Genomic DNA, 17,483 nt, shown 5'->3' with positions numbered 1-17,483 from the left:
CTATTACAAGGGACAACTTCTTGGCTTCAAATGTTGATAGGGCTTGCTGTTATAAGATATAGTTAATTTTTTTTTTTTTTTTTTTTTTTTTTTTTTTTTTTTTTTTTTTTTTTATGGTATAGGTTGGCGGACGAGCATATGGGCCACCTGATGGTAAGTGGTCACCATCACCCATAGACAATGACGCTGTGAGAAATATTAACTATTCCTTACATCGTCACTGCGCCACTAACCTTGGGAACTAAGATGTTATGTCCCTTGTGCCTGTAGTTACACTGGCTCACTCACCCTTCAAACCGGAACACAACAATACTGACTACTGTTATTTGCCGGTAGAATAACTGATGAGTGGGTGGTACCTACCCAGACGGGCTCGCACAAAGCCCTACCACCACTTATATTAATGCTTCTTATATCGTCAGAGTCTAATAGCGAAGGTACCAAGTGACCCTTTTGCTCGTCTGCCTTTATAAAATAAATTAAATAAAACAGAACTTTCACATTACTCACGGTAGTTTATGTTTAATTCTTATAACTACACAGACGTACTCCCAAACACCAACGTAAAAAAAAAAACAGTCTGAATAGTGTTATCATGTGTGTGTGTTTATATCACGATCAATAAATACAAAATATAAAAAATAACTACAAAATTAAAATGATTAAAAAAATGAAATACTTCTTTAATTTGTTAAACGGTTGTTTAAAAGATTATAAGATTGAAGTTCAAAATTGTATATTTTGTATCGCAATATCGGATACATGAGCAAATTGGATTATCGATTTTATGTCGTTTATCGAAAAATAAAATTAATATAACGAGCTCTTATTTGCTTATAGATAATTTAACGACGGTATATACGAACATCAAGGTCTTATGTTACACATCTGTTTGTATAAGATTTTAATGCAAGGAAAATAAATAAAAAGGAGCGCCCAACGTGGGGCTCGAACCCACGACCCTGAGATTAAGAGTCTCATGCTCTACCGACTGAGCTAGCCGGGCTGATGGTTGACGTCCGAAAATGTAGTATGTATTATTCCAACCTCAAGAATTGTCATCACTTACTAATTCCAAACACCATTTGATGCCGTATTTACACGATATTATTGGTCGAGACCTTGAACAGCCTATATAGTAATAAGGAATGTGGCGATTTGAGTGTGAAGTAAAATAAATGTGAATAAATGTAATTAAGCGGATTAGTGTTGCATGGCTTTTTAAGATTTATTAATCAAGAAATGATTTTATGGTATTATATAGCGGAGTCATTTGCAAATATGTAAATGTAAGGTATGATTATTATTCTGCGATTGGAAGGGTTATAGGTCTATGAAAACGATAAAGAAATTATTATATTTAAGATTATACAAATAAAGTTTCCACTCGCGATTTTCACACATACTTATAATATCTAGCTATCTAGGCATCAGTAATACATGTGAACTGCACCACGCACGCGATGATTAGCGCCAATATATGTGTATATTTATATTGGTGCTTTATCATTTTTATTTAATATAATCATTTAGTGCAAGTCTCCATAGACCCGATCAAACCTATCGACATTTATAGATCGTAAAAAATTTTTTTAGTCGATAAAACATCCGCGAAATTTGTGTAATCTAGATATTTCGATAAAAAAAAACAGCCTGTAAATTTCCCACTGCTGGGCTAAGGCCTTCTCTCCCCCTTAAGGTTTGGAACACATTCCACCACGCTGCTCCAATGCGGGTTGGTGGAATTCACATGTGACAGAATTTCGATGAAATTAGACACATGCAGGTTTCCTCACGATGTTTTCCTTCAACGCCGAGCACGAGATGAATTATAAACACATATATTAAGCACATATATTATATAGTGGTACTTGCCTGGGTTTGAACCCGAAGTATTTCGGTTAAGATGCACGAGTTATTATCACTGGGCTATCTGAGCTCTTTCGATAATTTCGTGCGGTATAATAACAAAGGGCACGGTAGAGTCGCAACCAAGTTATATGTTGTACGAAAAGTAAATGATAAAACGTATTTTACGTTTATGTTTGTTTTTTTTTTTAAACTTTTCATCTTATGTGTATGTACCTACTTAATTTCCACAGGCTGTCGCGATGCGTAGTTATATCATATTTTTTACATTGGAAAGTTTTTTTGGTATACGTTTTTATACCGAGTGAAGTCGATTCTGGTAGCCAGTTATAAAATAACGGTATCATATTTTCAAATGCTTAGTTTTACTTAACAAACGCCTGCGGCGATCCCATTGAGTGGCTTTCCAAAGCTACGGATCTCGTAACTAAACAATTACAAATATTGTAATATTTGTCTAATCTGCTTGTTACTTTCTAAAATAATTTTATTATATAATAATTACGTTTATTTATACAACGGTGTGTGGGCTTTCGACTTCTATGAATACTGCGCACATAAGACAAAAGTTATAGTGCCCTTATAATGTAACATTAACAGCTTGTAAATTACCCACTGCTGGGATAAGGCTACTTCTCCCTTTGAGCAAAAGGCTAGAACCATATTCCACCATGCTGCTCCAAAGCAGGTTGGTGGATATACATGTGGCAGAATTTCGTTAAAAAGAGACACATGCAGTTATCCTCACAGTTTTCCTTCATCGCCGAACAAGAGATGAATTATAAACACAAATTAAGCATATGAAAATTCAGTGGTACTTGCCTGGGTTTGAACATGCAATCATCGGTCAAGAGGTACGCTCGCGTTCTAACCACTGCACCGCCTTGGATAGCTTGTAAATTACGTGAATATTAGTGCTGCCCAAGGTACATTTCATATTTCAACATAAGAAACTGCGTACTAAGTACTGCTGGGCGGTAGAATATATCATGATTGATGATCTTTTTCTATCAAGTGGCCTATTTATCCGTTAGCCTAACAATTTTATTAAAAAAATGTAATACTGGCCCATAATTGGAAAAGTCCTCTCTACTTAAATTTAGGTTAATGGATACACTTAGGGCAGAATTTCATTTTACACGTATCTCCACGTACTTCACAATATTTTACTTCACCGCGACGCTACAAGTTTCAGATAATTATCTCTTCGTGTCTGTCTTTTAGCTATTTGCAAAGATATTTTCCGCCGGACATGATGATTTCTCAATGGGATTGTGTGGAAAACGTCGTAAAATTAATTGATTTTCCGCCGGACATGATGATTTCTCAATGGGATTGTGTGGAAAACGTCGTAAAATTAATTTCTATCCGTTTGGCGATAAGAGCGGACCGGCCACTTGAAACACGTTCAAATCCGGCCATTTGAGTATCAAGTTCATTAAATTTCAATTCAAGAAGGTGAAAGTGGAGAATGCCCGTTCAGAAGATAAACTGGAATTCTTATCCATTATGAAGAAAAGCAGTATCAATGTCTATGAGGAGTGGTGACTTTCAATCAGATGATATTTATTTGGTGTCGTTTGATCCCGTTAATTCGATTTAGAATAAATTACAGGAATGTGATGTGAATTGTGATGAAATGTGTGATGAATTCATCATAATATAAATATGCAAAAAACTAACATCACAAGGTTTTGTTAGTGAATATATACCAAAATTTATCAATTTTTTTATTGTATCTTAGTTGTGAAAACTATTCGTGGATTAGAAAGGACATAAGGGAGTTTGAGCGTTACAATTGAAATTATAGGCTTAATTGAATTTTGAAAGGGTAATAATAGTAATTACAGAAATAAATAATTCGACAAATATAAATAAATGTCTTTATAGCACACTTGAACAATTACAAAACAAAATAAATATTTTTATACATTTGACAGTAATAATTTCAAAACATCAATTAAATCACCTCTACCCGTACCGTAATTATTCAGCCACGATAATAAACGGTTATTCTGAATTCAAGAATTATCACTTGAAATTTGAGAACTGTATGTCATATGCAAATTGCTTTCCACGAACGCAAATTGCCCAAGCCCACACTTCAGACGTCAGATGTTTAACTTTTGGCAATAATTTTGACGATTCAAAGCAATTGTTACCGATTCGACGAATTCCACGTGATTGGCAGTTAACTGTTTATATTTATGTAAGGTTCATACGAATTTAAGGTAGTAAGGTTTTATTATAAAGTTTCCTGTAACTAATATCTGATTATAAATTTACTTATACGGTTAGCTTATAAATACATAGTTAAAACAAAGTCGCTTAACGCTGTCCGTCCCTATGTATGCTTAGATCTTTAAAATTACACATTTTAATCCGTTTTTTTTTAATAGATAAAGTGCTTCGAGAGGATAGTTTATATATATAATACACATACAGTATAATAGAGAAACACTGATAATTTTAGAGGTTTCTGAAGTGTTGTAATAAGTAAACATTTTTTTGGGCCTAGGTACATTGCAATATATTTACTATCAACATTGCACCCGTGCGAAGGCGGGGCATGTCGCTAGTAACATATAAACAAATCTTATGTATTTTTGTCCTTTTCCGTACCATAAATATATGCATGATAATCGATGGAGTAGTTAAAACTTGAAGTGTGTGAGCTTTTTTATGCAGACGAAAGAGCAAATGGGCCATCTTATGACATGTGATCATCATCGCCCATAGACAATGGAGGTGTAAGAAGTATTAACCACACCTTACATCGGTAATACACCAACCTTGTGAACTAAGATGTTATTTCCCTTTGGCTGTAGTTACCACTGGCTCACTTATCCTTTGAACCGGAAAACAACAATATAGGGTATTGCTGTTTGGCGGCAGTATATCTGACAATGGGGAGATATTATAGAAGTTAATATTGACAAAATTTGACCGATCCCAATTAGGTATATGATCTTTTCGTCACGAAAAATCTTTAATAATATCCTGATATATGTGATAACATAGCAGAGATGGCTCAGGGGTCATAACGCGTGCCTCTTAAACAATTATTTCGGGTTTAAACACAAGCAAGTACCACTATATTTTTGTGTTTAATTTGAATTTAAAATTCGTCTCGTGGCCACCGGTGAAGGAAAACTTCGTAAGGAAACCTGCATGTGTCTAATTTCATCGAAATTCTGCCACATGTGCATTCCACCAACCTGCATTGGACAGCGTGGTGGAATACGTTCCAAAACCTCTCTTCTTAATGGATGAGGAGGCCTAACCCCAGCAGTGAGAAAATAACAGGCTGTTACTGTACTGTACTGTATACAACAACATAGGTAGAAAAATCTTTATGGTAGTTTTCTAAAAGGGGCTTTGTGTTTAGTATGTATAAGCACAGATACAAATAACTTTAAATACAATATCGTATACGATTCTCAAAACGCTTAACGGTTTTGAAGATAATTTTACAACAAACATTAAGATTATGTTTTAAATAACAAAAAACCTCTTTGTATCGAACAAAACGTATTAAAGAAAACTATGAATTGAACTCGTTTAACAATAAAATATTTTTCAACAGCAATAATTACTGTGAAGTTTATTTTGCTGCAAATAAATAACAATAGCATAAGTTCGATTTTAGCACTTAATAGCAGGAAGTAGGGATTATAATGGTGTGACGGGTGCAGAGAAAGAATAATAAACAAATCAATGAACGGTCTCACGAAGATCTAGAGTTGTTTGAAAGTTCTGACATGACCTTGATTGAATCTTGAATCTTCAGAAGTCAATTAAGATGGTAAGATATACGTGTGAAGAAAGATTTTTAATTCCCAATTATTTATTTATCGTGTGATACATTATGAGGCTTTGGCTGCGACTTGTGTTGTCTTGACCGTGAATTACGACTCAATTTTTTTTATAGATTGATTTTTTTTTATAAATTTCGAACAATAGCGATTTTTTAAATTATGAATGTTCTTTTTTTAAATTAATACAATCGATAAAGCCGGCTTGTGATTGATTTAGTGAGGATTGTATATCATGAGTATAATAAGATAAACTGAATTTCCAACAATAACTACAATATAAACTTTTAATTAAACGGATATCAGTAAAGCAACTGTCTGATAATGATCCACTGTTTGTCTAAGGCTTCTCTTTTTGTTATAAAATAGTAATTCCACCACGCACTTCCTGCACGGCATTGCTCCAAAGTGGGTTGGTGAATCATCGCGGTGGATTTTCACTGTTTTCTTTCAGTACAGGATGAGATAAATTATGAGTATAATTTTTGGTTGATATTTATGTCTTCCATTCACTGGGCCAAAGGGTTTCTCAAAGTAAAAGGAAGGACTAAAACGAAGGCATATTAATTAAAATTAAACGGAAGTAAAAAGTATTACGACAACGCGAAATAAATCTATATAAAACATAAAATGTAGCATTATTTTATTATGGGATTAGAAACTAAATTAAATATAAAAAAGATATAAGTAAACCAGAAACGATAGTATTGTTATATATGGTTATAATATATACATTACATTTTTGTATTTGAGAAATTTTAAGTAGGTTAGTTTATTTTGAATACCTACATTTTGCAAATGTGAAATTCTTTTATTAACATAAATAAATTAGCTCAAATATTTGCATTATATTAGAAAATAATAATTCCGAAGAGATATTCCATTATAAATACAATATGTAAACATATTGTTAATATTTAAATTATATGTCGTATTAATTCGTCTTTATTATAAATGATCACATTAGCAGTGACCTCAGTTTTCTACATGTATTATCACGCGGGTCATTGGCCGATCTATTACGTGCGGTTTCACTTTCGGTGCGCAGGCGCATCACGATGGTATGCCCGCTAATTAGGTTTCATTCAATATTTGCTTTCCAATATCGATGAAAGTTTCAATTATTTTGATTAAAATCTTCTTAATTTTTAAAGTCATTTATCAAATGATGTATGAAAAAAAAACTATATTATTAATGCGTCACTTGTTGTTTTGCTACCGGAGCTTGAAAATAAAATAAATTACCATCCCACTGCTGGGCTTAGCCCTTGTCCCTTTCATGAAGAAGGGTTAAAGCGTTTGTGTCTTCGTATATTAATTACTTACATACGACATCAGAAAAATTTGTCGCAATCTTTCATTCGATTGTCATCCTAATGAATTCGAGCAGGCGAGGCAGATTAAGCACGTGAAAATGCAGTAACTTGATCGATTTGAACTCAAAATCAATATCTTTAACTTTTAACATGTTTCACTTCTTAAATCACCTTTTTCTAATATATATATATATATATATATATATATATATATATATATATATATATATATATATATATATATATATATATATATATATATATATATATATATATATGTATCGAATATAAAACCTTCTTCTTTTTTTCAAGCCAGTGACGCATACACTAACTACCTAATTCGATAATAATAGCCGTCATCTTTGTCATCTCGCAACCAACCGTTTCATTTATATTATCAACTCCAATTTAACTGGCTCACTGATTATTAACAGTGGAAAATACTTCACGATTACACGTATATTTTATTTATTTATGCACGCATTAAATACATTACAAGCGAACATTAATGAACGCCTCGCTGTCCTAATTTTAAACTTAATCTTATATAATAACATACTCGTGTAACAAGTGCAATGAAAGTCGGCAGACAGACTGACTCCGACCGGTAATGACGGTTGTTATGTCAGGAAACGACGCGACCTTCTTATCCGACTGTGTCACTAAGAAGGGTTATGCTTTTGCAGATGTTTAAAGATTAGTCGCATATAGGAATTAATTATCATATATTTAATACTGGTAATCGCTTGTGGCTTTTCTCGTGTTTTAGGGTGTTGGTTGTCAAAAAAGGTATCTTTTCTTGGAATTCAAGTTTGCTGCATCCCAAGTTTTACCAAATTCGGTTCAGTGGTTTGGTTGTGAAAGTCAGACAGACAGACACACAGAGTTACTTTCAAATTTATAATATTAATCAACTAATATATCCTAATTTCATTATTCATTAATAATATTTACATAAATATATTTTTATATATTTTAATTTTAATTGATTTTTTATTCATTGAATGATTTCATTTATGATTCTAATAAATTAGAAAATCAACTAATGATCTAATTTAAATATGATTGCTTGTTCACAGGTATCAAATCATCTTTCACAAACGACAGTTACGAGGCATCTGAAATAATTTATCCAAGGTGATTTTGAATTAATAATCAATTGAAATAATGTAAATGTATAATTATTATCATAAATGAGAGTGTGGATGAGTAGAAAACGATGATCGTGAAATGTCATAAAGTCATTCTAAAAATTGACTATTAAGATACTAATACAATAATATATCATATATAATTCAGTTTTCACACTAGTGAAATACGTAATGAGCTCTTACAGAATAGTACCGCCGTGCGGTAATGTGCTTGTAAATTGCGCCTATTAATCATTTTAAGTGGTTGTATTGAATAAATATTTACTACATATAAGTTTTAGAGAGAAACCTATTTGTTTGCAAATATAGTTATAGTTACGTTTGTGTAACTAAGTTATCATATATGTGAACTTTCTATAGCTACAATGTTTTTGTCAGAAAATATATATTATAGTTACTAGGTCATTTTAAATTAGCCGCGGTCTAAGAAGCTACTTGGAAGTCAATATATTGACTAGGTACCTATCTAGGTATCTAGGTAGCTATCTAGGCACAGTTTAATGCTAAACTATATGATATAGAGATTTAAAGGTTGTATAAATCACGTTCTTTGTTCAGTAATAGTGTCACATACGAAATTTGGTGTTACTCTTTAACTCCGGAAAATTAAAATTTGGAACATATTTAGATTTGTGGAAATTTCATCCTTGAAATGAAGGTACTCAGGAACTTTCTATGAGAATTTCTGTTCTTTGAAGATCGCAATATAAAGATTTGAGTTCATAAATTTAGAGTACCAGTACTATATTATAGGTCTTAGATACATCCGTAACAGATATAAGAACAAATAGCTCGAAAATATGGTATGCTTCAGTGAAAAGTAGTGAATCATTTTGGTAATTATTTTAAAATGACTGTAAGACAACACTCTTAGAAACATGAGATTTCTTTTCCAACATTTCTATTACATGTGACCAAAAATTACTAATTTCGTCAAAGTAAAGGGTTTTAACTACCGCTATAAATTAAGAAAAGTTGATTATTAATATTATATGTGAAATTAATATTTACAATCTTATTAATTCTCAATAATTCATATTCTTGTCAGTGTCATATCAATATAAGATTTACGTCAATGATTAAATGGTTTAAAGGTTTTGCATCTAATATTGCTCAGAATCGTGAGAGTAACAGTTCACCATACATTCTAAATTATCAATAATATATTTAAAGAAATATAGCTCTTAATGAAATGGCGATTAAGTGTAAATTACGATCACATTCCTAAGCGTATTCCAGGTAATGGGAAAAAGTATTGTAACATTGTTGTATGCGTATTGCGTCGAACAAAATACGTAATATCTGTGGGAATTATGTTTCATAACGCACCAATTAAAACTAAGATAAAAATTGAAGAAAACAATACTCGTATTATTCTGTTTGAAGTTTAAACACACTTGCAAGTAAGTGAAATGAATACAACGCAGAATTATCCTATAAAGCTTTAGTAACGTATCAAGCTATTACTATCCTATTGTTGTTATTATAAAGTATAGTAATAGAAGGGCGACAGTAGTGTGTAGTTATTAGTTGTTTATGCCCTTTCGTGTCTGTGTAACTAGACCTTTATAGACGATTCTGTATTGGTTTACGTAACTTACATCACAATAAACGATTCCCGTGAAGCAATTGAATAAAGATTTTGCTTGTCGGATTTGAACTTGTAATCTTAATTATTAAATTATGCCGAGTCAAATATTAATCGCATTTGTACTTTATGATGAAACCTTGAAAATTTACCTGTATGTATTGGAATACAAATGTAACACACATTGCTCCAATAATTCGTATAATTATTTCACTGACATTTAAAATTATCGTATATTGTGAATGAAGACACGCCCTCACATTGAAAATGCCGAAATGAAAATTTATCTTGCACTTGAGATACGACTTTCACTCGCGTTAATTTTAATGGTAAAGGCGTTCCAAAAATATAATTATACCCACCTGTTATTAAAAAGGCATACGTGCCTTTATTTATGATCAAAATTACACTAAGACTTAATGTTTTAAAACTTTAAGTAATAAGGATATATAAGAAAGCTACAGGTCACAAAGGAACCGATTCCTTTGTTAAGTAACTGAAGTTTATTATCTTTTTTAATTATTACACCATTCTAGTAATATTAGGTTATATCGCTTTAAATGATTTAGTCGAGTCATTTTTCGTACAGAAAGCTTAATTTTCTGAAATAAAAACAATCTTACAAATTCGTGCATATACATAATATGTGACCATACTAAAGACACTTTTGGATTTTAGTGGTCCTGAATAGTAACTAGCGTTGGTGTTGTTTAATGAATGGTTTACGAGGCGCAAAGTGTTTTAATTCATCGTTGGTAATGCGTTTACACTAAATAGGAACCATTACTTTCATTAGTCATCTTGGTAGTTAGCTTCTAAGATAAGTAATTAGTTTCTATGATTGAAATAATTAAGAATTATTAGGTTTTTAAGTCTGAAAATAATTGTTCAGTAGCCGTCCAGGGTTTCAAATACAATCTCATCAGACTATGAGAGTAAGAATATTAAGAGTCCAATCGCATAAAAAATTACGCAAAAAATACTGTATATATTATAATTTCTTATCAACTATACAAACATCAGTAACAGGAATACTTAAAAGCATCGCAAATAGAGCAATCGAGTATTCGAGCTACATAAAAGTGACTGTCAGGCGAGAGATACGCTTCAAGTAAAATACTTATCCTAGATCATTAAACAGATACTAGACTCGCGTTTGAAGTCGATGGCACTAAGTTTTGATTTATTTTTTAATGTTAGCTTACCGCGAATCCAGAGTTTATCTGTAGATCTCTACCTCTCACTTACTCGTTCTCGTGAATATTAATAATGTTACGGATATACGGGCTAAGAGGTAGCGGAAATATAGCTAAAGATCATTTGTATGTCGAAAGAATAAAAGTGGACCTAAAATTCATCCTTGTGGAACTGTAATCCTTACTAATATTTCTATAGGTGAATTCATTCATTAAAGGTTGTGGAGTTGGCTTATGTGATTGATGGCCTCAAATCATTTCATTTTAATGTGCTTAAAATGTGTTCATAATTCATTTCGCAGTCATCGTTGAAGAAATATCGTGTAAAGAACTTTTATGCGTCAGATAAAAAATTGAAGCCCGTGTAAATATACAATGCATAATAGCAGCGCACTGGAAGAAGTACCAAGCCCTCTCAAAACACTGCTGCTTGTTCCTTAGTTAAACAGTGGAACATTAAAAAACAATAGATATAAATTATTGTACAGTTATTTATTGTACGTTAATGGCTACGCCGGAAACATTAATGTAAGATGCGACAATAACTGTACATTCGGATGGCCGTTGCGTAATTACTTATAATACAAGCGAAATAAGTATTTTGTTAAATATTTTATTAGGTAGACATGATTCTTTATAATATATTCGTTGATAATTTTACGAAACTGTTGACTTCGAAATTAAGTGGTTTTCACCATTTTAATGTCAGAGTATGTCTACTTACATTTGCAGACAAATACTTATTTGAGTTTCTTGCCGGTTCTTCTCTATAGAATCTACTATTCAAATGTGCTTTTATGAGCCTATTTGAATAAAGATAATTTGATTTTGATTTTTAGTTTGATAATTCAAACGAGACAAAGTTTGTTTCAGTGATGTTAAGGATTTTAATCGTTAATATAAGCACATAGAAATATATATAATTTACATTGCAATCTATTGAATGAATTTTAATCGATTTCGGTTAAGGGGGCTACCCTCAAGAGAGACTATCCAACTACGCAAGACTGATAAAATTATTTTGCGCAAATACAGGCACTGTCAAATCCGATGGGACAGTAAATATGACTCTACTGGAAAGAGTTTAGGACCAGAACCAACGGCCTTACGTGCTTTTCAAGCTTTACACGTATACACTAGTATACAATTCTAGACTTCGAGCCATTACTGAGTATGATTCATCGAAATACCTAGTGACATGTTCGCACGACCTGGGATTTGAACCCAGGATCTGCGGCTTAAATTTAGCCACTAGACGACCGAGGTTGATCAACTATCTTATTATAAAGAATTCTTAGATGCAAATTATATATCTTATTGTATACACAAATTTAAATCAAGATAAATTTAGATTAAATGCTTATGAATGTTGGTGGTTTTTTCAAAAAGCATATGAAAATCGCGATCGCCTCGCTCCGCTTATGTCTTGAGGCGTTTAAACCGTTGAGGTCTGCGCACGCGCGGCGTAATCTCCAACATCGATCCTTGTTAATTGATCGCGGGCGCACCTGTCCCGCCGGACGCATCTGGCCGCGTTCCACTCTCCCATCTCTCCCATCTCTATCCGCAAAGAGTTTTATAATGTATGCAATATCTATTCATTGTGTGATCATTATCATTTTACTAGAAAGTATTTTTTTAAGCATACTAGCATTCATTGAATATTATACGTTGCGATTTCATCTCCGATTCGAGTGGGAGCACGTTAATGTTAATAAACTTGCAACTATGTATAATGTATTTAGGGTTGCTACGTTCAGGGCGACAGATCAATGGGATGGTAAAAAAAGCTTTTCAATGACTTTTTTGTCGAACTGCTCACATACGAATGCAATGTGCCAGTATTAATTTCGTTGGCCAATATTGCTCAATACATTATGAACAAAAATCGATTGCTATGAAATCAGAACGCTTGACAACCCTAAAATCTAGGAATACCTGAGTCTAGTTAAAATGATTTATGCAAATAATTGTATACTCCCGAGAGAAAATTGAAATTCTATGGATATTTCAAATCATATATGAGTTATTTATACGTACACGTATATCACTATTAAGTTAATGGGTCCATTTTGTCCACTTTTACGAACAGATCGAGAGTGTAAAACTTTCTTATTCTATTTTAAATATGTATATTGTAAATATATGTCTGTCATAATTTAGTCACAAACGCTCTTCGTTCGTTTTGATGATATCAACTTTCGGCTATAAAGAGTAGAGTTGATTAAAATAATGATGAAATTTACTAAAACCACATAACTACTTGGTGGTAGGGCTTTATACACGTCTGGGTTGGTACCATCCATTAATCATATATTAATAATTTTGCACTAATTATATCTGTTTTTTATTATCTTTACAAAATAATCTAGTTTCATCAGCAAATAGTATTTTTGTTGGTCACTTTTGACAAATAAAAAAGATCATTTCTGTATAGAAATAATAAAAGAAGTCCTAAAATTCAACCATGTGGAACCATAATCCATAAGAAAAAAATTGTAGCATTCATTAATTGAAAGTTGTAGAATTGTTTCTCTCAATATGCACCGAAAAAAAAAAAATTACAGCATGTTTCGTAATGCTAATATTATGTAAGTGTGCTCTACACAACCAAAAGCTTTTGATAAATCACAGAATGCCTTTTACAGCATTATAGAATCATTTGTCGACCAACTCTATAATATATCTAAACTCTATAATATATACAAAAGACTCGTCTATAAAATATAACTGGGATATGCTTATGCTGAACCGATACTAAATATACTACAGGATGTCTTACAAAGTTCACAGTTTTTCATTCACTACACAAAACAAACCGCTTTGTCTTACAACATTACTTTAGAAACTAAAATTATATGTTTTTCTCTACTATATTGTGCATGTATTATACATAACATAAATCTTCCTCTTGAATCAATTAATATATTTTAAAAAACCGCATCAAAATCCGTTATGTAATTTTGAAGATCTAAGCATATATAGGGACAGACAGCGGTAAGCAGTGATGATATCAAGGTATTATTTAAAGAAACCCTTTCTTTAAATAATACCTTGATAGATATAGATATAGATATATCTATATATAGATATAGATAGATAGAGCCCATAATATCTCCAAATAAGTTAGAAATAGTACAAGGGAAAAATGACTTGCTTTTTACAGCAAACTGCCAGTCACTGGCAGAACAATGCTGCTCAACACGACTGCTGTTTGTTATTTAACTATTTAATTCTGATGAATTCAATCATTGGCAAAATAAACTAGCCTTAACCTTTTATTTTAATAAACTAGAAAATAAAAGGTTAATATTTTTCGTGCCTGTTTCGTAAAAGCTTTCCATTGAAATTACTTATGATTTTGTTTAAATTTATTTTTTATTTTGTCTTCGAAGAGAGATGACATTTCAATCCTATGATAGCGTATTGACTGTAATTTATACCATCTCTATGGCAAACATTACGACGCAGTATTGGCTAGCCCCGTCTTTTTCGAAGATAAAATTTATATAAATAAAGACCAATTTTTTATTTCAAAAGTATATAAAATTTCAACTTATTCAAATATTTACAAAATCGTAATGTTTACGATTATATTTATGGCAGTGTGCTGCAAAATTTGGAATGGTAGTAGTTACCGCAATACCGATGCCCATAACATCGCAGGCCGGCTATTACCCTCGAAGGCGAAATTGTTGAATGGCGTTATTATTTTCGCAATGTATCGGTATCGATTCTGTACAATTTTATAAAACACTCAAAATATAATACAGCGCTATTCAACGATCACAAAATAAGAAGATTATACTTTACCGTTATTAATTATCGAATAGAGCACCTCCATCGTGTTATAGTTTTTTTTGTGGACTTATGTGGATAACTTGATCACAATGTTTGACAGTATGAGTGATCACGGGAATGATACTGTAATAACGTATGTGTCTATCTGTACATTTTGTATCTTTATAATATAAATATTACTTGCTTGGTGAGCTCGTTTTGTGCCAGTTTCTCTCGATAGAATATTTATTCCGCAGTGGAGGAAGAGCAGCACTTGAAAATGAATTATAAAGTTCTTGTAAGTTACTCACAGATTACCTATTGTGTTTATCAATTGACTTACCTCATTGCAAATAACTTATCAATTTGACGATTTGTAATAAATGCCAAGATAGAAGATATTGACTAATTAAAAATATTTTTGCAGTTCTTCAAATTGCAGATATTTATATATACCAAAAACAGTAATATAAAAATGACGAATGATGATTGTCATAATTAGTAGGCGTCATAATTATTTGACATTTCACAAATGATTGTGAAATCCGTCGATATTCGAATTATTTGCAACGGAATAACCACAATTTCCGCACCCTTTACAAGCCAAAAAGTAACACATCGCTTAGGATAGATCTTCACATAATGCCCTAGAGTTACACCTCATAACAACATTGTAAAACAGATACACATCACGATTTATTATGTATATAGTTCGGGAAATGGTTGCATAATACAAATCAACTTGAATGCACCATTAGAAGTGGCGAAAATATTAACAATAGAAGTCTCATTGTGAGAGCAGGGATCGAACAATGAGCGGGCGACGCCGCGGGCTGAGATAGGTATACACTAGGCATTACGTTCATACAATAATGATCTTTGCTGCGATTGTATTGTGGCCGCTTGTTAAGTGGCGTTTTCGAGATAATTATGTTGTTCACAGTTCGCTAGGGTTAAAATCTTGTTGATTGTGTTACCTGTGCGTATGCGAAGAAAAATTAAATGCCGTTTGAAAGATAGTTCGTTACTTTTCTTCTAACGATTGAATGTTAATAATCCTCTCGCTTTAATCGTCGTTGAGTTTATTATGCACTTGGATAGTTAGCAGTTTATATATATATTTTTATTGTTCTAATCTCTTCGAAAGAGTATTTCCGATACACTGTTAAATAAATTGTGAATTGTGTTATATTGTCGAAATAAATAGATTTTCATGTCTTATTATATTGATTACTGATATCTGATTTTATGTTGAACATAAACCGTAATTCATAAATAAATAAATAAAATAAAAAGCCTTTCATTTCTTGTTACAAAAACAGATCTAAGTTAAATATAGGTTTACAAATTAAAAGAAATAGAAAATAATATATATACATAGAAAGAGTTGGCATGCATTAATTAATTATGTGCTTTATTATTTTAGTCGTTTTATATTTTATGGGTACAACCATAATTCATATTCAAATAAAATAAAAAATATTTATTACAAATCATAATACAATGTAACGTTTGTGAGTATTCTAGCACCATTTTCTTTCGACTTAAATTTACGATTGTTGCTAATTTTTTTCGAACATATTTATAAAAGTTATTCTGAACATAAATGGAGCGACATCTTATTTGGTAACTTGATTAAATTATTACCTTGACTATGCTTATGTGATCTTGAATGAATGTCATCTTAGGTGTAAGATTCATACTAAATAGAACTACAGAATAATCAGGTACATTTATTAATATGTATTATTTAACAGACTACTATTTTTAATATGGGCGGAGTATTATATTATATATAAACTATTTTTGTTATATTACTGGTTGGTCACTAAGTACGAAGTATTAATAGACTTTACTACACGTTTTATTCAAAATTAAAATCAAAATATTATTTATTTAATAAGACTCATAAAAACGCTCTTTAAAGTTGAATTAAACGTAAATCAGTTCGGAAGTAGAATCTATCGAGAAAAACCGCCAAAAAAGGTGAAATTTGTGACTACTGAGAATGTCAGTAAAGTCCTACAAATAATAATTAGAAATTCCACGCATTTTCATCTCCATAATTATCTTATATCAGCTTTTCATTCTCAATAGAACAAGTTATAAACAAGTAATAATATACATTAAACATCTTATTCCAAAACATGTATTTATTTATTACTATGCACCAGGCTTAATGCTAAAACCATTCTCTGCCGACAATCATTAGAAAGTTCACTTTCCTTCAGGAAAAACGTTTGTATATGTGCATAAAAAATATACGAGAATACAAATGAGATACGCAAACATAATATATATTTAATAATATTTCGTTACGTTCCTTCGGGTATCGTTTATGAAATAAAAATACGTAATTAGTTCCAAACCTGCCACCTCAACACAATCCAAGGCGAATCAGAACGACGACGAAGTGATTATACTCTCAACGCTTGATTTAGTTACTTTTCGTTGTATAATTTCGTGTCGAGTGGAGCGTGGTGCGGACCCCGCGTCCACGTAGACAATAGCCTAGATGTTAGATTACTCCTATTGTTCCTGGACCACACTCGATAGCCCGACATCACCCCTGGACATGAGTGTGTGTGGCTAAGCCGTTTATTGTTCCTGCCCATTGATTCGCCCACTGATTTTAAAATCGACGTCAAATTTGGCAAAAAATATATTGTTTTAAATACTATATTAATGCCGATGATATAACGACTACGTTACCATATATACACATATTGTTATCACAAGTCTCTGGAATTGCTTTCATTTTCCGAGGT

At 31.9% G+C, this 17,483-nt stretch overlaps 1 protein-coding gene and 1 non-coding gene across 5 annotated transcripts in view; one reads left to right on the top strand and one right to left on the bottom strand.

The window, feature by feature from the left end:
* LOC124543958 overlaps nucleotides 1-17,483 on the top strand; it is a 129,684-nt gene that overhangs the window by 38,122 nt on the left and 74,079 nt on the right. For all 4 annotated transcript variants that reach the window (XM_047122300.1, XM_047122304.1, XM_047122305.1 and 1 more), the window contains exon 3: nucleotides 8,080-8,137. The gene's annotated coding sequence lies outside the window, so the exon portion shown is untranslated. The remainder of the gene's footprint in view (nucleotides 1-8,079; nucleotides 8,138-17,483) is intronic.
* Nucleotides 934-1,006, bottom strand: Trnak-cuu. The gene has a single exon. It is a non-coding gene; the product is annotated as a tRNA-Lys (tRNA).

This window comes from Vanessa cardui, chromosome 1 (genome assembly GCF_905220365.1).
Source record: "Vanessa cardui chromosome 1, ilVanCard2.1, whole genome shotgun sequence".
In the NCBI taxonomy this organism is placed as follows: domain Eukaryota; kingdom Metazoa; phylum Arthropoda; class Insecta; order Lepidoptera; family Nymphalidae; genus Vanessa; species Vanessa cardui.
Note: the sequence above shows the minus strand (reverse complement) of the source record. Positions and strands in the feature narration are given on the sequence as shown.